Raw genomic sequence first — 22,609 nt, forward strand, 5'->3', positions numbered from 1 at the left:
GATACGTTAATGGTCTAAATTTTGTTACTCAAAGCATGCTATAGTAAACATATTTGTAAAAATATAAATGGTTTTTTTCTTTCTACCCACATATACAACACAACTTACTCGGTTTCACTAACATAGTTTTTTTAATTATAATTCCCTTTAATTACACACAATGTGCTTTAAGTAGATATTTGTATTTTAATTTGATTTTTCAACACTCAAACGACGTCTTTGTTCATTTTATACGTTTGACAACAATTATTTTCAAGTTCTTCTTATTACGGTAGTATGATAAATAGTTGTGATACCTCAATAATAAATAAATATTATATAAGTATCAAATACACGTAGTTTATTGAACTCCAATGTAAGTTAGGTACAGTAATGTTCAACATGTTAAAATTATAGATTTACTACAGTTAACAACAAAAACTTTTTTTATATGACTAGGGTGACAAAGAAGGGTATGGCCCATCTGACGGTAAGCGGGCGTTGCCAACCCAACCTATTATAATACCTTGCCCAAAAGCTCTGGCCACCATATGCATCACAGGAACACAATATTACTTGAGAGCAGTATTATTTGGCTGTGGTCTTTCTACCATATAATCTATATATAAAATTCTCGTGTCGCGGTGTTTGTAGTGAAACTCCTCCGAAACGGCTTGACCGATTCTCATGAAATTTTGTGTGCATATTGGGTAGGTCTGAGAATCGAACAACATCTATTTTTCTTCCACCTAAATGTTAAGGGTAGTCCACCCCTAAATTTTTTTCTTAATTTTTAGATAAATTATTCATTTTTTATTTTATTATGATTTGGCGTTGATAAATAGGTACATACAATCCTAAATTTTCACCCTTCTACCACCAACTCCTATTTTTAAATAGCGTTTAGCGGTAAGACAACGTGTGCCGAGTCAGCTAGTTATATTATATAATTATAATTTAATTACGCAGATAACAATCAAATTGGGCTTCACAGTCTATTTCAGTAGATACAGGATATAAAGTTATTAAAAAATAAAGAAAAAACAACATTTAAATAAATTTAATATACAAGTAGGTGTACATACAAATTAAGAGAAATAAATTAAATAATAAATAGTGCTTAGTGCTATTATAAATACATTCAGTCATAACTTTTGATATTTACAAAACTTAGTAATATAGAAAATTTACAAATTATTTATTTACGTTGTTGGAAGAAATCTTAATGTATAACATCGTGTATTTGATTTCATATGTATATATACATTATGAAATCAAATTAATGTACAAAGTTCTCTTTTCTTATATACGAGTAGGAGATGAATTGAATGTGATGCTATCACGCTGTTCTATTGCAGAGTTTGCGAATGTTATATTGTATTTTTCAGAATATCATAACATTTAGTGCAGACAATTTTGCCTTTTCTCAAAAGATATGTCATAAGAACACGTTTTTGACTACACGCCATGGTAGATATAACATTTTTTACGAACCTCATTAATATTTTTTATCCCAATGCCATTATAGTCTATGGGATTGTTTTTGTAAGACGCTATCACAAAAAAAGGAAATCATCGGTCACGCTCTGTTACTCAAGCGTCGTCGATGATGCTTTCCTAATATAGTTTTGTATAAACTATAATAATATCATTTATTTAATGGATTTGTTAACGCTATCAACATAAAATGAAACTTTTATAACAAGATTTAGAATCGCGTTCCCCTCAAAATTCCGAAATATTAGTATATAAAAAAACTATAAGCGCAATTTAAAATTTCATTTTAATATAACTAAAAAATTCTGAGATTTTTTTGTTTTAATATCGCTGATCCGCTATGTAAAAGTAAATTCATGCTTTTATTATCAAAATATTTATATAGTAAATAGCTTTATTCCTGTATACGAACACCACGAAAATATGTTAACAGAAATTTAGAGAATAGAAGCAGTGAGAATTATTAAACTAAAACATTTCAAACAGATTGTTGTGAATGAAATAAATTAAAGAAACACAACAAACACATGTTTTTGACATTAAAGAACAAAAAAGTTACCGTAATAGTCGCCTATCATTTCTTTTTCACTTAACTAAATAAATAAAAGTAAAAGTAAGCTGAAAGTAGTATAAATACTAAGTTTTGTACTTGTCCAAAAATACACAAATAAATAATTACGCAGTCTTCATTTTTGGCTTCGACTTAGCCATCAACCTTCTGAGAACAGAATAACAGATCCAAAATACTAGATAGAGCTTTGAGTCCGTACTGACTATCATATACGTAGCAAATACAGCTATTAATATACCTACGGCAGTGAAAATCAGTTGCAATGTCTTAGAGCGAGATGGTTTTTTGTACTGGCAGTCCGTTGGACACGATTTGAATTCGCAGTCCCGTGGGCAGTTCGAATCCATGCAGAGTTTGTTACCTGAAAATCATACATGCGTAAATATAAATTTACGCTTTTTTTTAGTTAGTTATAATTTATTTAGTTATAAAACTAGCCGACCCGTGCCCACTTCGTTGGGCGCTAATTATTATTTTTGTAATGCAAATATATAGTAAAATTTTCATCTTGCTCGCATTTCTTCGACTTGATTTACATATACTATTATTTTTAACTGAATTTTTCGTTGAGTAACAATAAAATAATAGAATAGTGTAGCTTTGTATTAGTGAAAGAATTTTCATGATCGGATTATTTGCGAAGATTACCCCTACAAACAAATAAAGTTAGAAACTTTACCTCTTTATAATATTAGTATAAATTTTAATTGTTACCAACAATAAAACCTACTTTAAAACGGGTTACTGTCTTTGTTTGAGTATTCTTAGAATGGAAATTTTTAGAATACGAGTATATAGGTCTTTAAAAACACATTACATTTATTATTACTTATTTAGGATATGTTTTTAAATAGGTAATTCTGTAGAATTTTTTTAGTCAATTTAATCCTAGGTTTTTTGTAAATAAATTACCCGGATAATTTATACGAATGTTATATATAGCGCACTTTTAATGATAATAAATATCTCGTAAATATCTATTTTTCGTCTATATTAACTTAAAAAGGCGCCTATTAATAATCTCTGGCAAATATACAGCGAAGTTCCTTTAAATTTTCCTGTTATAATTTCTATAACTACATTTGCTTTCATAAAATTAAAGGCGTTGTATTCAGTGTAATATGACTAATATGTATACATATAACCTGATCATCAACTGGGTTAAGTTCAAATAAACATTACACTATAAAAAGGAAATTTAAATATTACAGAATAAAAATATTAAATTAATTACCTTTTAAAACTTCCCTTTCACAAAAAGTATCCATTATAGTGACACTCGCTGGTAGCCAGAAACGAATGGTGATGATGAAATTAATTTTATGTTTTAAATATAGTTTATAATAATGAGACGAAGGTTGAGTCGTCTAAAAACTAAGGAAGTGGTGGCAACAAGGCTTTCAGCGATCATTAGCGGAATCCGTGCGGAAAATGGAATTACCCGGAACAAAACGATTACTTATTGAAAAAATTCTTTAGTACTTAGTATTGACAATATTTCAGAGAGCGTCTAATTATTATTTATTATGATAAGAATAATCATGATTAATGGTAAGTTACAAAATAACTGAATCGTATAAATCAATAAATTTCATCTTTTAATCAATTTCAAACTCAAACAGTTTGCAGTTAGTGACCCTACTTTCTGATCTCAGAATTGTGAAAACACAAGCATTAAATTAAGAACCAACCTTAGAAATAGACGAGAGAGAGACGTTTATTTTAAATAATACAGACAAACAATTATTATAAAGCGAGTCTTTCTAAGATATTTAAGGTCAAAAATAATAAATATCTAAAAAACAAAATTACGATTTATGAACCCATCAATTACCCAAAACGCTGCTACCTGTCTTTGGTCTGTGTATTTTAAAGCCAGCATTTGGGTGGTTATCCCACCATCGGTTGGATTTTTTTTATAAATTCATAGATGGTGCTTGTTTTCTTAAAAAATTCTAGCCAAAACGTTTACATACCGAATTTCGTGAAATTTCTGCACGCTCTTCATTAGTATGCCATCGATCCTATAAAAGAGAAATATTATGCATCATCAGTCATCAGTTTAACCTATAGCAGTCCACTGTTGGACATGGCCTCCATAAGTTCGCGCCAAAAATGGCGTAAACTTATGTGTTTTGCCCATAGTCACCACGCTGGAGAGGCGTTTTGGTGACCGCGGGGCTGGCTTTGTCGCATCGAAGACGCTGCTGCCCGTCTTTGGCCTGTGTATTTCAAAGCCAGCAGTTGAATTGTTATCCCACCATCGGTCGGCTTTTTAAGTTCCAAGGTGGTAGTGGAACTATGTTATCCCTTAGTCGTCTCCTACGACACCCACGGGGAGAGAGGGGGTGGCTGTATTCTTTACTGCCGTAACCACACAGCTTATAACAGTATTATGCATGATAAAATATAATTATTAAAAATCATTACAATGCGATTCATAAAAGCGAAATAGTAACTTTAGACGACAATCAGATGGAAAATATTAATGCAATATCGAAATAGTAAAATTTTATGTATGCAAGATTTTGATAGCCGCTTAAGATACCCTTAGTTATAACACAAAATCTGCAGTGTTCTTATCGGACTTTCATATTATTTTCTCTGTATAACATTTTTTTTTTAGATAATTAAAGTCTGTATATGTATATACTTATTACGGGCCATTTTAAACCTGGCTTGATCCTTGTAATTTTTATTTAATTAAGTTAATGTTTAAATAATTGTTTGCTCGCAAACGAAAAAAAAACCGACTTCAATTACACGGACAAGTAATACAACGTAGATCGACGAAAAAATAGTCAAGCAACTACGCGTTATCAAAGATTACTCAAAAAGTAGTTATCAAATCTCGATAAAATTTATATGTGACCACATGATAAACATCAGCTTTCGATTAAATTAAAAATTATCAAAATCGGTACACCCAGTAAAAAGTTATTACGGATTTTCGAGAGTTTCCCTCGATTTCTCTGGGATCCCATCATCAGATCCTGGTTTCCTTATCACGGTACTAGACTAGGAATATCCCTTTTCCAACAAAAAAAGAATTATCAAAATCGGTACATCCAGTAGAAAGTTATGCGGTATAATACAACGTAGGTCGACGAAAAAAGTGTCAAGTAAAAACGCATTATTAGATATAACTTGAAAAGTAGTTGTTAGATCTCAAATAAATTTAAATGGGACCAATTGGCACACACCACCTTTCGATTAAAACAAAATTTGTCGAAATCGGTCTACCCGGTCAAAAGTTCTGATGTAACATACATAAAAAAAATAAAATAAAAAAAAAACAGTCGAATTGAGAACCTCCTCCTTTTTTGAAGTCGGTTAAAAATAGGGCATTTTAATAATAATAATATGGAATATTGTGTGAAAATATGTATCAGAGAAAATAGATCATTAAACTGTTATGTTTAAAAGTTAAGAGTTTGTATTGTTTAATTAAAATTCTTGTTCAACTAGGTAAACAATGATATCAGAATCAGATCATGTTTAGATCAATTTAACATTTATGATGGAAATAAAATAAACATTTAAGAATCTAATTATTAAATATCTAAATGATTTTCTACATACTTTTTTTATGACATTCAGTTACATACAATATTTTGCGTTCAATAACTACTTCTATTGTATTATAACTTACCTAGTAACAATTACTATTATATAACGGAATTAGGTTTATTATACAACGATAGTTCTATTTTTACGTAATGCTATATTGTATTAAAAAATATTCGCTTCATGGATGAAGTAAAATAAATCTAAGATAAACTTTTTGTAGTTATTTTTTACAAGTCTTGTTAACGATGCATTTACTATTATAATAACAATAAGAGCCTGCAGTTTTTCAGCCTTGCTCCAGTTATTGTTCGAAGTGTTTTTATACCCCAAAAGTCGTATAAAGCATTGTCGCGGTAGTGTCAAAGTATAGTTGACTGATAAACGTGAAAATCACCAGCCAACATGCCTTCTCCCTGTGAACCCTGCAAAGGTATAAAAAAATTAATTTTAACATAATTATTGTTTTTACGATATTATATTATATGTGTTAATTACTTTCTTATGATATAAAATTTAATATGATGTTACTATTAATTTAATTTCTCAAAATAATAAATTTAAATTGTAGTATAATTTAGCATTGTTTCCAATTACTAACTCAAACATTTGGCAATTTAAAAATAAACTGTAAGTACACATTTTTATTAAATCGTTTTTAATTGTTTTGTACATGTATATGTTATATTATATTGTAAACAAATATTTTTAAAATCTGTGTTTAATTGTATTTTAGATTCCTGCAAAGACGGATCGTGCAAAGACAATTGTTCCTGCAAGGAGAAAGGCTGCAACGATTGCACGTCTAAAGGTTTGTAAAACACTTTGTATAATATCCAAAATATTAGAATATTACAACAGCTTAGATTAACTCACGGGCAGTTTAAATAAGCTATATCTATCTCTGATTTTTCTTACTATCGATAGTTCTTAACACAATTGTAATGTATTGTAATGTATTTTAAATTAAAATTATTTTGATACTTATTTTATTAGGCCCGTGAAAATTCAATAACCGCGAGTTTTGTATGAAAACATTTAAGAAGATTTGATTGTGAATAAAACAATTATATATTTGAATTTTTCGTGTCAAAACTACCGAAAATAAAATCCCCCGAAATTTAAATACATCTGCTGTGTCCTACCTCCGTTGACATATCTACTATACTTATCTATACATAAATTGAACTGTGAATGTAAAAAAAAACTTCACCAGTTCAGCAGTTCCAAACTTTAAGCAAAATATTAAAGTCGCTATAAGATTTTACAGTGTTGAAGGAATTTCAACAAAAAATAGTTTAGGTATTTGGTCACATGAGCTTTTTGTAATTTTTAACCGACTTCCAAAAAAAGGAGGAGTTTCTTAATTCGATTGTAATTTTTTTTATGTATGTTACTTCAGAACCTTTGACTGGGTGTACCGATTTCGATAAAAAAAATTTAATCGAAAGATAGTCCGTGTCATTTGGTCTCATTTAAATTTATTTGAGATCTAGCAAGTACTTTTCGAGTTATATCTAATAATGCGTTTTTACTTGACTATTTTTTCGTCGACCTACTTTGTATAATACGCATAACTTTTTACTGGGTGTACCGATTTTGATGATTTTTAATTTAATCGAAAGCTGATGTTTATCATGTAGTCACGTTTAAATTTCATCGAGATCTGATTAAAACTTTTAAAGTAATCTTTGATAACGCGTATTTACTTTACTATTTTTGAAATTCAATAACCACGAGTTTTGTATGAAAACATTTAAGAAGATTTGATTGTGAATAAAACAATTAAATATTTAAATTTTTCGTGTCAAAACTACCGAAAATAAAATCCCCGAAATTTAAATACATCGTACTTACATTATACAATTATAACATTTACAAAAATAAAAAATTACTATGTCACGTTTAAAACAGTACCAAATATATAGTCACCTAATTGCATTTCTGAAATAATTACCAATTTTTAATGTGTTATTATTATTCTTCTAGGAGGTTGCTGCTAAAACCTATCACGATGGACAGATCTGACTCCAGGCGCCCTTCTCTCAGCACCCGCGTGTCCCGCATCCTCGAGATCTGCTTCCCCATCTCCTTCTCTGTGGCCTTCGTCGTTACTATTGTTCTGTTCTACTGTATTATATAAATGTTCTTTTGACTTATGGTTGACCTTTTATTTCTTTTTCGTCTGTTACTTTATGCAATGTGTGTAATGGAAATCGTCTCCTCTCGTTTGATTGAGGTAGACTAAGGTAATTGCTTACCATCAGGTGAGCCTTACCTTACTTTACCTAGCCTTACTTTAATTGTATAATAAATTAAGGAGATGTATCAGATATTAATTCGCCACGTTGCAAAAAAGACATTTAATGGCTATATAAACATATCCATCGATGCATGTTCATAGTTTTTATTTTGTATTTGAGAACTACGTGATGTTAGCGCAGATTGGAACAATCTTTCTGTGTAGACAATTTGTGTATTTGGCCCTAAGGGTTACAAACTTTATAGTTTTGTAGTTAGCCTTATAAAATGTTTGTTTGTGAAAGCTATTTCACAGTAGGCATTATTGTAGTACATTAATCTCTTAGTTAAAACTTCACTACTACATATTGTTACAACTTGTATATGACGACTTAGGCTATATTTAACGGGAGAAACTGAAATAGCCAAAATGGAGTAATCTTTAAATACGGACATAGCCTTGCGTGCGACGCTAGTGTATGATATATAACAGTATGTAACTGTCTCACGGCTAGGATTCTTATGGAGAATACACTTATAAACTTAAAATACCCTCATGAACAAGGTCCTTATCCCCATATAAGCAAGAGGTTTTAGAGTTCAACTTGCCATGCTGCCCAATTATTGTTTTTGAAGGAATTGGTGGTTATACATATCTTAGAATCAGCATTCTATAAACAGTTATAAGGTTAAAAAAATGTTATGATAAAAACAAATTAAGGTGTCTAATGCGTATACGATGTTTGTTTATTTTACGATTGGAAGCGCAATTATTATAAATAGTATTTTAGCAATTATTCATGGCTGTTAATTAGTAATCTTAATATGGAGACCGTATACTATCAAGTTTGATTATTATATTTTAATTATGTTGTTTATTTCACATTCCAATGTATGTATTCAAATCAACATTTAAAATTATTGGTGAAAAACAAAGTTTTAAATACTTTTTCTTATCTTTGTAATTAGGTTGTATAATGAACCAGTCTTATTTAAAACTGGCTGTGCCCGCGACTTCGACCGCGTGGAATTAAACAAAAAAGTTATTGCTTCGTTCGCAGAGTTATAAAATAAATAAATTTCTAAAATAAAAGTAGCCTAAGTTACTCCTTATTACATCAGCTCTACCAGGGAAAGGTCATGGTACTACACCTGTCGGGCTGCTACATATTTTGAGCAGGATATTTCCTGCTGTGTCCTACCTCCATTGATTACTACATATCTACTATACTTTAAGATTAGGAAACTGAACTGTGAATGTAAAAAAAAATCCCCATTTGAGCAGTTCGCAACTTTAAGCAAAACATTTTCCGCCATAAAAAAAAAGTAAAAAAAATGAGTCGTTATAAAATTTTAAAAAGTGTTGAAGGAATTTCAACAAAAAATAGTTTGGGTATTTGGTCACATTAGCTTTTTGTAATTTTATGTCATAAATATTCATATTTAGAATAGGTAGTGACTATCAGAACAACATTCAAGCAATAGACATCTATCAACTGTATACCTATAGATTAATAACAAAGTGTGGGTATTGCGTGTTTTATCGTAATTTATTGTATAGTCGTTTATGATGTTTTAGGTTAGGGGCTTACAGTAAAATACCTAATTTTATCTACTACAGTATACTGTTCAATTGTTTTTTATTTTAAATAATTTTTTAAGTACTTACTACTGTCTGTGGATCAGAATTTCCAAAAACTTTATTAACTTATTTATAACTTATAAACTTATTTTAGTTCAACTTTGCATCAATCAGTAATTCAAGACATAGTATTTTATAAGCATAAATATTATGACCCATTAGATCCCCTATTTAATTAATAAGCTTCAGTTCCTTTCGTGGCAAAACTTTCTTTGCTGGTAGAATGTTTTATTAACTTTGCAGTTAATTTTAAATTTTACTGTATATTTTCATATACATGGAGTTTTCTATGTTTTTGAAAACTAGTGGCCGCACTGTGTTCAAAATTCGACTATAATTAATCTATACTAATATTATAAAGCTGAAGAGTTTGTTGTTTGAGCGCGCTAATCTCAGGAACTACTCGTCCGATTCGAAAAATTGTTTCAGTGTTAGATAGCCCATTTATTAAGGAAGGCTATAGGCTATATATCATCAGATCAATAGGAGCGGAGGACTAATGAGTAAATGTTTCAAAATCGGTTATTTTTTTTAGAAACTATTCAACGCGAACGAAGTTGCGGGCAGTAGCTAGTTAGTTAGTATAGTAGTTTATGCAACTGTCATATAATGAAGGGTATTAAAACACGAGTGTGAGTTTATGAAACGAGCGCAGCGAGTTTCATAATAGTAACGAGTGTTTTAATACCCGTGTTATATGCAGTTGCATACACTACTTTATCTTCACTAATGCAATTAATCAAACAACAAGAGTAAAAGCTGACAATAGTTTATTTATAATAATTGTTCAAATTTTGGATGGTACAATTTTGAAAGTTAATGTTAATTATTGATCCAGCAGCTGTAGCGGTCGCGGGGCAAGCAGTAGAGCTCGTAGAAGGAGTCGGAATAAGTTATTATATTCTTTTTCATATAATTTTCTAGATTTTTCTGGCAAAAGATTGTGAGTTAATTTTGTTGCCAATTCTAGAATATCCGGAGGCGTACAAATATCATCGTCGCTATCCTTTTTTAACTTTTAATTTATTAAATTAAATTCACGCGTACGTGTATTGTCACAGTGATTTTGCCGCCATTAAAATCTAACCAATGAGAGCGCAGCTGCGCGCATGCGCGCGATGTTATAATGAGATTTTACGATATCGATGTGGATATTATACCATCATGTGAAATTGCTTAAATTGAGTGTTTTGTTGTCTGCGCTATAACAGTAGTAATTATAAGTCAAGTATTGGAAACATAAGTAGAATGTTACAACATTAGTGTAGATAAAATTATAAGTTTGAACATTAAACAAAAGAGTCATAGAAACGTATATAGTGTGTGTGTGTCAAATACATTGTAGTGTATGTAATGTCTTTTTTTATCGATTTAATGTACTTTTTATACATAATTAAAAAAAATATTATCATTCTGCACTCTTTCTCTATATAAACTATAAGTGTGTGAAATTTCATACTCCTCCATCTGCGTAATTTTCGCAAAAAGGGGCACAAAGTTTTTGCTTCACGTATTAATAAAGGTATTTTCAAGATTTTTAAAATTGACAAAAAATTTCATACAAAGTCTAGACTTAAACTATCTAGACTTTTATTATTAACAACATACGGTATACTATGATGAGGAAACTAAACGAAAACAACGAAATAAGAGCACCATTTGTTTATTTTGAACATCATTACAATCTAGAGCATGTCCTTGTTTCGGGTAAATTAAAACTGTTTACGAAGTAATAATTAACAGCAACCACCTGAAAAAGAAAACAAACACAAATAAGAGCATGTAAGTTTGTTGCATTTGAAATATGTAGTTTGTTATTGTTCCATGAGTGTTATGTTTTAAAAACTTTAATCTCATTGAATAAACGGACTTTTTGAATAAATATTTAAGTTACGCTAGCTGATAATAAGAATAAAAATTTTAGAAAATACATTTTTTTTAATTTAGGATTTGCTTTCTCACTTTTTCTAATCGGTAAGAACTGTAATTTTCTTTATTTTTTTACTGTAAGTTCTATTCCTAAAAACTAATCTGTTATTCTTTTACTTTAAGCATCACTGTAAGCATAGTGCCATAGACCCACCGCTTGTAGTGGAACAGTCGCCAGTGCTGCATTTATCAGTGTTGCAGTTGTCCTTGCAGATGGCAGAGTCCTTGCAGGTGTCTGTCGAAACAAAAAACAATGCTCAAAATCTTACGAACACTGAAACACTAAATCTAAAATGGTTAGAGCTTAACTTTACGCCAAATTAGGCCTTGCGCAAACTAAGTTAAAAATATCAATTTTTTCTTAATCCGTTATTTCTTTAAGAAAAAATGTATATACATATTATGGGGATCAGTGTTCACAACCTGAAGCGGCTATCGTACCAGGCCGTAGAATTATCGTATTTGGATTAAAATTATCGTATCCGTCAAATTGTGTCAATCTAGATCGATGTACGATACTGGGATACTATTGTACATCGTAAGTAGGTATGAGATTATCGCACATGTACGATAATAATCATCACGGTTGCGAACACTGATGGGGATACATTTGATACTAGATCTTCGACTTGCTTTGCAAAATATGAGTGTGCATAGCAACATATGCATTTTACAATTTTTTAAGACAAAGCGTAACACTTAATATACAACTAAAATGTAATTCTTTAAATTATATAATTGTAAGCAGAAAATGCAATGAAAATATTTCACAAAACAGTACTAAAACTTTTTAAGCGAATTATAAACGAGTTTTAAATTTAAAAAAAAATCTTACCCTTGCACGATTCACAGGGAGCTGGCATTTTGATTGTTTGTCCGAGGAGTAAGGAAAGGAAGAAGCAAGTAACGATAGATGAGATCTTATTCTATGATCTACGTTCAGTTCTTCATGTTTATATACTATTTAATTTGTACAAAAACCGATCAAATAAGTGCAAGGTTGCGGTAACCTCGAATGTTTTTTTAAGTTCAATCATTTGGTGACTGAAGTCTTTTATCTCGTCAAACGTTTAAAGGTTTTTACATTTCCTATTTATTATCGTTGGAGATTGACAATTTTTTAAAGTAGATAATAGAGAATAAAAGAGGAATAATAATAATAATAATAAAAACTCTTTATTGTATACCAAGAGTGACCAAAATTACAAAAATAAAAACAGGAGATAAGTACAAAAGGCGGTCATACACACAAGACACATACATACATAACACATAATACAAGGAACATAACTTTTTAAAAATAATAACTAACGTTATTCTATATTTTAACAATAATTAACGTTTTATTGACAAAAGATGGGAGTAGGAGGAAGAAGAGGAAGAAAAATAGTGATCAAAAGTATGTTAGTGACCGTTTTTTCACTTAGTAATTTTTTTTTAAATATTTAAGGGTAATTATTTCGATTGATTTCATGCACTTGATGTCAACAAAATTCTTCTTTATGTAATTTTCCAGTGTGAGATACGCATTGTGAGAAATTCCACTAATTTCAAAGCAACAACGTATGTAAGAAAATAATACTAGAAAGATAATTTAACTTATTTTACAATAAACTTAATTCTTTCGTCCATTTTTTTGCTTGTTGCACTAAGCAACAAATAAAAAATAGCTCACGTGGCCCCTCTCTTCGTCTATATAGAGTAGGAGGAATATAAAGGCCCTTTTTCTCGTGGGTTACGAGACAGGCGTTTATTTGGACTGATATAAGTCGTGAATGTTAATAAACCAACAATAGTAAATATCTTTAGTTAATATGCGACGTTTTATTTTATGTTATAAAGCATATAAAACCGGGAGGATTGTCTTGTGTACAATACGAGTACACTGTATTGCTTGTTTAGTAAGTACACAGGATATCTTATCTTTCACTTGAGATTATTTATAAACACTGCGACGTATTATTGCAGTTTCAATAATAAAATGAATTATCTATATTTCTTGTTGTAAAATTCAATACTATAATTTAAATTAATTTAATTTAAAATAGTATCTCAAAGATTCTGAGTACCTTTAATTAATTATTCAACAGACCTTCAATTAATTCTTAAAGACATACACTATTTCAGCTGCTGATTTTAAAAAGGACTATGACGAGTTTGACGGGTCCTGTTTCTCTTTCTGTAGCACCGTAGCTCCTATATAATTGGATCCATTACTTCAGTTTTTCAAGGATATCAGCTTTTTTTTAGCTATGGTAGGGCTTAGTAAGGCATCGTGGATATTGACATTACTTGCAAACATATGTGTGACCTAACATTTGAAACACTACGTATGTTGTTATTTAATTTTTTTCATTTATTGTTGTACGAGATTTTCATTTACAGTTTTCAACCGAACATTCTCTAAAATTCTAACCTTAATTACCGAAACTGCAACACCAAAGTCATTTTTTGTTATGTTTTTTTTTTTGTTATATTGTTGATCTTAGACATGCATCGATGCATTTGTAACAGGCTACAAATTTACTCGATAGCTGGTATTGAGAGGACGTATTCTAATTAATTATATATTTGTTATTTTATTATTTATTAAAAATAGTAAATTATGAAAATCTTAGACGATCGTTTGTGTAAGTTAATTGTTTTTAATAATTATTTTATGTTAGGGTTCGGTACCTCAAAAGGAAAAAACGGAACCCTTATAGGATCACTTTGTTGGCCGTCTGTCTGTCAAGACTCTTCTTCTCAGGAAGTATCCAGCTGAAATTTATATCAAATACTTAGGTCTACTGTCCCTTAGAGCTGTGAAAACATTAACCCTCCGTTAGTCGCGTGGGGTCTTTGAAAGCCCAGGTGTTACAGAAATGTAAAATTTTAACATTTAAAACCATCTCAGCGATTCAATATTTTGGGTACCCTCCTAATTTGGATTATACTTGCTGCGTATACCCATTAACTTCAATTCGTGCGTAAGTGCCATGAGATACAAACGTGTTTTGTGCGTACGGGCTTTGAAAGACCCCACGCGACTAACCGCGTAAGTAAAATTTAATTGATTTTTTTAGATTAGATTTTATTTGTAACATATTTTTATGTATTTTTTTGTTATTTTAAAATTTTATTAACTGGTAAAATGGACGAAGAATAACAACGTCATATATCAAGCTGGTTAGATGATGAAAATAACGATGTTTACGGTGGTAGTAATGATGAAGATGGTGAAGGCAGTATATATCCGGATAAAAGGAGTAAGCATAAAACTGATTCTGAGCAGAAATGTGAAGATGAATCTACAGAATAACATGAGGTATCTCCGGACAAACTGCTTGAGAATTGGGAATCTTTGCGTGAGCATCGTCAGGTTCTGGAATCGTTGGACGAACAGCATGTGTTTTTGGAATCGAATAAACAACACATACATTTGAAAAGTTCGTATAGAGATGATAATGAAGAGCCATTGATAAATATATCGTCACAAAAGTTTTTCATCGTCAAAAAGAGGGAGAGAAATGGGACCTACGAAATAAGTTGCAAATTGATTGATAAATTGCAGTGACATAAAAAAAATTGAGGAAGACACCTTTGCATTAATCGTCCAAGATCAACAGATCGAAAATTCAAATCTGTTTGCCATTATTGTAAGGGTAACATATGCCTAACACGTATTAAAACGGTCTACACCGACTGTGTCCAAAAAGATAATCGGTAAAAAAATGACTGACTTCAATTGGTAAAAGTTTATGTTTTTTTTTGTTGGTGTTTTCCAAATTTTACGTAACTGTGTTTGTTATTTTAGTGTTATTGTATATATATTTATTAAAAGGAGAAATTCCTGCATTTAGTTACATTAAAACATTTTTTTTGTGATTGTGATCTCAAGGAGAGAAATTTAGGTTCCTACTTTTAGATTGTAAGTTGAAGGCAGAAATAAAAGAATATTTTACGTAACTCGTTGTAGTTATATTGTAATTAGGTTAATTGCCAATAATTTGCTAAGATAGTTAAGAAAATTTAATTAGATAGTTGTTTTTTAGGCTGTTTATTTTTGGGGTCTTGAGAGACCCCACGCGACCAACCGCGTAAACAAAAAATGCGCGACCGACCGAGGGTTAAAGTTCTAAGCCAACGCAATCAAAAGGTAGAGCCGTTCAGCTTCCCGTGATCTCAGAACCTTAAAATTTGATACGAAGCAACGTCTTATAGCACAGATAAATGAAAAATTACGAAAAGCATAAAATTTTATTTACCTACGTCTTTTAATTCTGTTTAATTGAGGATACGCAGTAGCTCTCTTACTACTGCGTATCCTCAATAAAATGTTTAGTATGAAATATTTCTTTTTTTTTGTAAGCATAATAATAATAATATTGTTATTGCAGTTCTAAGACCAGATTCATCAAGAAGTGATGATTGTGCTCCAGGGTGTGACTGTCAAAGCATTGACCTCAATGGTATGTCAATAGTCAAAAACTTTTAACAAAATAAATATGAAAAATCATATTCGACTTTTTAATTAATCTTACGCAAGTTAATGCTGTGTGGTTATGGCATTAAAGAATATATCCACCCCCTCTCTTCCCGTGGGTGTCGTAAGAAGTGACTAAGGGATAACAAAGTTCCACTACTACCTTGGAACTTAAAAAGCCGACCAATGACGGGAAAACCATCCAACTGCTGGCTTTGAAATACACAGGCCGAAGACGGGCAGCAGCGTCTTCGGTGCGACAAAAGCCAGCCTAGCGGTCACCAACCCGCCTGCCCAGCGTGGTGACTATGGGCAAAACACATGAGTTCACGCCATTTTTGGCGTGAACTTGTGGAGGCCTATGTCCAGTAGTGGACTGCGAAAGGCTGCTGTGATGATGATGATGAAGGTAATGTAATTTGTATTTTATATTCATTTAAATCGTAATAATTTTAGTTTTTTTTCGTGATGGTTAAATAGCTCTATATTATATGTATAGTAGAGAAATTACCTATTTTCGCTTTGGAAATAATGAACTTGAATTATTATTTATTTTCGTATAATTAACAAAACCAATGTTACTCATACATAAAATAAAAATAAAAAATAAGTTGGAAAACGAAGATTGGAATCACGAGTAATTTGTATAATGTTACACTGTAAAAAAAAATATTGTTACGATTAAAAATTTTTTTTCAGGAACATGTATGCAGTCATTAGAAATGCAAAAAGGAAAAGAAAAGCAGGATACCAAAAATTCATTCATATACAAAAAAATGTTTTGAAAAATAAATAAAACGTATTTAATGCATATTGTTTATTTATTTATAATCGTAAAAGTATTTCCGTTTAATAATACTCATCAATGAAATGTATGTAATTATGAATATTTGAACAATACTAACCAACACGTTGAAACGGATATGACACAAAGCATTACACTACATTGTAAATGTCTTTGTAAATGATTTTTTCTTACAATAAAACTCATTTAATAAGAAAAATACGTACAGATAAATAATGTTATTAATTTTTGCACATTTAAAAAAGTTACCAAAATCATACTCAAAACATTTTAATCTGAAAACTTTTTTATATTCTATGAACCTATATAGATATTAAGATGCATGACAAAAGGTAATACACAAATGCATATTAAAAAGGGACAATATTATATATCTGTCCTGCTTATACATAAAAAATGTCATGTCTTCGTTATTTCTTGGTAGATGTAGAGTCAGTGGTAGAGCGCTTGCAGGCGCATGAGCATAACGAATCGCACTTGCAATTCTGGCAACACTGAGTCGGCGTGCATTTGCAACCTGTCAAAAATAAATACAGAATAAAAATATATTCATTATATTCTGAAAACTAATGTGGTACCCTTTAACTTAAAAGAACTTGAATCTTAATATAGGTGGTAATATTGTTCATATGAACAGATCATTGCGATTTGCAAGTTACCATACAAGATCTAATAATTATTTATTTGATTAAATAAAAATTAAGCAAAAAATTAATCTGGATTTATATCCCATAATTTTTAGTTAGAATTCATGTACTCTATCCACTGAGTCCACATAATATATTCAGCCATAATTAATTTCTCTACCAATCATATAAAAACCTTTGTATGATTATGGAAAAATTTGGCTAGATAATAATTAATGGAACCTCTATAGGACCTCTAAATATGGGACTTTTCACCGTAACCCTTTTTTTAATTGTAGGATTTACGTGTATATATATTTACTTGTTATATATATACATATATATATATATATATGTACGAAGGAATCTATTCCTTTATATGTTTTATATGATTCTTTTATATGATATTTATTATATGATTACGATGCTACCAATAACACCTGAGCTGTGTAGGTATTTAATGATTCATCGCACCAATGGAAATAGCTTGGAAAAGTACGCACATAAATTGTATAATGTTGCTGTTTTTTCTGATTTCGAAATACCTTTTTTACTTTAATTGTCATTATAGAACAAATACATAACATTATATTAATTGAGTAACCCGAAAACCTCACGGGCTTATTTGAGTACAGAGAGGCAGTCATTTCATGAAATTTATTTTTTTCAAATGTATTTTTTTAGCTTGAATTAATTTTTATGGTATTTATTTATATTTTTACACAAGTATTCAAAAATATTAGGTATGACTGTATCTGCAAACCCACAGGGGAGCAGCGTGGTGAATCAAGCCCTTCACCTACAGGGTGAAAGAAGCTTAGCCCGAATTAATCAAATAAACTGAGTTATAGATTCTGTGTTTTAATATATTTCCTTTACATATTACATACAGTACATATACGCCGCGTTGGCGCAACGGTCACAGCTATGGATTGTGCCTGTGAGACCACCGTGCCTCGGAGAGCACGTTAAGCCGTCGGTCCCGGTTGTTATTGTGTACACCTGATAGCGATCGTTACTCATACTAGGAAATATATCCGCCAACCCACATTGGAGCAGTGTAGTGGATTAAGCTCTGATCCTTCTCCTACATGGGGAAAGAGGCCTATGCCCAGTAGTAGGATATTACAGGCTGAAGCGTAGCGTACGATATTTTGTCTTTAGGTCTCCGATTAAGTGTTAAATAAGCACTAGAAAGTGCTGGATAGCACTACCGTTTTTAATCTTACTTAATTTCATCTTTTTATCTAACGCTAATCGTTTATTTTACGTTGAATATTTAAATGATGAAATCTTGTTGCAAATCCTAAGAACCTTGAGAAAGTATTCATTCAAAGATCCACAACTCAAATGTTTCGTTTGGCATTTACGGGTTTAATTACAGTACATCGTAAAAAGGTTCAACAGGTTTTCCAAGGTTGTCAGGACCTGAGTCCTGTAAACCTGTTCTATGGGAACCTAATTTGTAACAGGTACCTTTTTACTTTTGCTTGTCTTCAAGGACTGCCATTGAAGGATTATGTAAATGTGTACAGACATTAATTACTTTTATTATATTTATATCAATGTACAGTAAATATACTCTTATATATTTATGATAATATGTCTATTTTTATTTAAATAATTTTCGATATTGACAAACTGACTACTTTGTAATTTTGAGTGCACTTATATCGGATTGTATGGCTCTAGAGGTTGTTTGTAGAGGTCATAGGCTGTCAAATAGGATGCTATTATTTTTTGAGAGGGGAAAATTGTAAATTGATTAGAATCGTTCTTGCTTATACTTGTAATTTTTTATGTCTATTTATGGGAATTTTTTTATCACAAATATTTTATACCGCATTTTATATTTTTAAAGACTTTTGGCAACTGTTTATGTTTAAACATATATAGTCTGGACTACTAATTTAGACAAATGACTATCAAAGCCTAATAAGCGCATAGAAATATAATTCAGAATAATAACATAAATATAATAAATATGTAATAAAAGTGGTAATAAATTTTTTAGTTAAATCTAATATTATTGACATGCTCGTAATTGATGTTGGTATAAAGAAAAGTAATATTTGGTAGCAGTTTATCGCTGCTAACCTGATAAATGAGTGAAATTTAGCTTTATAGTATTAGCATATGTCTAGATAGATCATTACCTAGAATTTTAATGTTCTATCGACATTCCAAGCTGTTTATGTTCCTAGCTGTAACATTGTTATCAAACAGGCGATTGTTGAAATGTTAACGAGAAATGTTTTGAACACTTAATAAGGGACAATGTGAAAATATTGTTTTTTACGTAATATTAACTCGTTAGTTTAATGAAAATTTTCCATAATATTATGGTTTTATTTTCCTCTTTCGAGAAACAAACGGAAGAAATAATTTAAGAATCAAAAATCTAAAACATTTAGAAAACAATTATAACTGTTATAATTCTGTACGTTGAAGATATTAAAATCATTTTATGAAAGACGTTCTGTACCTGATTTTAAAGCCTAAATTATAGCTGTGGTTTTTCCATTTATGTCGGTCAATCGATCTACATAACTATACTATGATGAAATATAAATTTAAATAAAACTTGCACGATTTACTAGATATTACGAGCTAAGAATACTGGAAACTTTTAATCCTGAAATGCAGCCCAGAACCCGTGAGAGAAGGGATGAAATTTAGAATATATCATTGTAAGTGAAGTTGTGGCTATGGGTGATAATAAACTATAATAAAATCACTACATATCACTACATAGTATAAAGCAAAGTCGCTTTCTTTGTCCCTATGTATGCTTAAATCTTTAAAACTACGCAACGGATTTTGATGCGGATTTTTAAATAGATAGAGTGATTGAAGAGGAAAGTTTATATGTATAATACATACATAATATAATAGAGGAACACTGATAGTTTTTGCAACCGTGCGAAGCCGGAGCGGGTCGCTAGTAACTTATAAACCAACTAGCGACCTCTGTCCATCCATATTTTTTACACGATAAGTAATCACCTACATATCAACTAAAACCTCCGAAACACGCTACATCTTAAGGTATAAATATTATTTCGATCGGTTCAGTAGTTTTCGCAGTATAACCGAAAAAAAAACCAGCTTTCCATTTATTTGTATAGATTTAGCACTTTACTAACACTTTACTGACATTTATAAATAGAACAATCAAATCATATCTCGTTTAAAAATAATAATAATAATGGTTACGTAAGACACCAACTATTTAGGTATTACCTATATTGATTGTTTTGAAGTAGTAATAGAGTTTTTTCGATAGCGATATAAACTTTTATTTTTAATTATTTGATAACGAAAAAACATTTAAATTTAATTTTTCATTTAACCTTTCTGTTTAAATTTCAATTAAAAAATCTTAAAAGTTTTAGATACGTTTAAAAAATTTTAGTTTTTTTTTTTAGATAATTTTAAAAATTTCTTGTGTAGATTTATGATTTTAGAGAAAAAAATTTTTTTTTTGCTATTAAAATAAAGTAAAAGTTCTTACTTTTATTTAACGTTTAATATGAGGATGAAGTCATTAATTTAATAGTACAGTAAAAACTAAAAAATATATTTAGACAGATAATCACAGATTACAATTTAAATATTTTAAAAATTTCCTACTCGTTTTTTATTGTCACATAACCAAACTCAAAGAAAAATAATTAAAACAATTAATTACAAGCAATACTCACTATCACCACATCCTCCGCAAGGCATCTTGAATTTTAATCAATAAAGTTTCTTCAACTCGACGTGTGTTCACGAACAATGGGACTGAAGACTCGCCTGCGATCGATCTGTGTGGTTATTTATAAGAATACCAGACAACATGTGTTAATAACAACAAGAAAAGTATGTACCTTGTGTCTTTAAAATAGAGGTTATAATTGTGTAGCATGGTTATATGAAATGCAGTTCACATTTGACCCACCGTACATACTTGTTCTTGATAACATCATACTTGTGTTCGGTATATGACATGTGCACGTTTTTTTAGGATGTTTGTTTGTTAGTGCATCGCTAGGAAAAAATAAGTCTAGACACTAAAACTTTACGAATTTCGTAGATCTTATTTTAAAACTAGAGTTTTCAAATCGGATTATCTAATTTTAATTTAATCAAAGTTGAAACAAAATTGACGATCCTTGACAAACTATAAAACTTTTACGTAACTGTTGGACAAACTTATTTTACGTTTAATAAAATATTATTTATACAACATTACCCTTAGTCTTAAATAATAAATTTTATCAGCTTAAAACAACTATTCCCATTTCAAATACGAAGCTGTCAAACAAGAGTCATCGTATTTCTTTAATAATCAACAATTATAAACATCCCTTTAAAGCCAATTGTACATGGTAAAATTTACATAATTATATGTGTTATTATGTATGCACATGTTCACATACAAAAAAATGTAGCGACAAACAGACGCTACAACATTTTACTCCTATTTTACGTTGTAACTGGAAAGCATCTAGAAATGAATATTTCAAAAATATTATTACATGATAATTATACTCGTATTTCGATTCAGCCCTCTTTATCCACGTAGGAGTAGGATCGGAGCTTAATCTACCACACTGCTCCACTGCGGGTTGGCGGATACTCGTACTTAGTCTTTAGATGTTATTCGTATAATAAAATTGATTTTATCTGATATATAAAATTCTCGTGTCGCGGTGTTTGTAGTTAAACTCCTCCGAAACAGCTTGACCGATTCTCATTAAATTTTGTGTGCATATTGGGTAGGTCTGAGAATCGAACAACATCTATTTTTTAATACCCCTAAGTTATAGGGGAGGGGGGGATAAACGGGGTTAAAAACATGTATAGCAAAACAACGTTTGCGGGATCAGCTAGTTTCTTTGTAACAATTTAATCGTAATTGTCACAAAACATTTCTCAATCACTTAAGACACTGAAGATAATTTAAAAGTCGCTTAAAAATTGATGCAAAATAATTAATATTTACACAAGCAGAAACGAATACACAAATAAGTATTTGAAATAAAAACAAAAATTCCATCCGAACGCGATCCTGCGATAATTCACCAATATACAGAACAAATAAATCAACTTCTGTCAAATCTTACAAACGAGTATACCTTGCTGGTTTCGTTGATACTACAAAAATGACTAGCTTTATGTAGGTTCAATGTATAGTTAATACTGCATTTGTTTCAGAGACATTAGTTTTAAAGCATTTTGCTAATATTAGAGCGGTTTGCATGTTTTGCACTCCAATGCAACCATTGTTGGTCGATTCGAT

The 22,609-nt window shown here is 30.5% G+C and overlaps 2 long non-coding RNA genes across 2 annotated transcripts; one reads left to right on the forward strand and one right to left on the reverse strand.

Annotated features, from left to right (window-relative positions):
* Window positions 1–5,394: 5,394 nt before the first annotated feature.
* Window positions 5,395–7,773, forward strand: LOC123663110. The gene is made up of 3 exons (XR_006744615.1): window positions 5,395–6,047; window positions 6,351–6,425; window positions 7,604–7,773. It is a non-coding gene; the product is annotated as an uncharacterized LOC123663110 (long non-coding RNA).
* Window positions 7,774–11,144: 3,371 nt separating this feature from the next.
* Window positions 11,145–21,140, reverse strand: LOC123663109. The gene is made up of 3 exons (XR_006744614.1): window positions 21,027–21,140; window positions 11,581–11,661; window positions 11,145–11,247 (listed from the first exon to the last, which is right to left on the reverse strand). It is a non-coding gene; the product is annotated as an uncharacterized LOC123663109 (long non-coding RNA).
* Window positions 21,141–22,609: the final 1,469 nt, after the last annotated feature.

Source organism: Melitaea cinxia, chromosome 19, assembly GCF_905220565.1.
Source record: "Melitaea cinxia chromosome 19, ilMelCinx1.1, whole genome shotgun sequence".
Classification (NCBI taxonomy): domain Eukaryota; kingdom Metazoa; phylum Arthropoda; class Insecta; order Lepidoptera; family Nymphalidae; genus Melitaea; species Melitaea cinxia.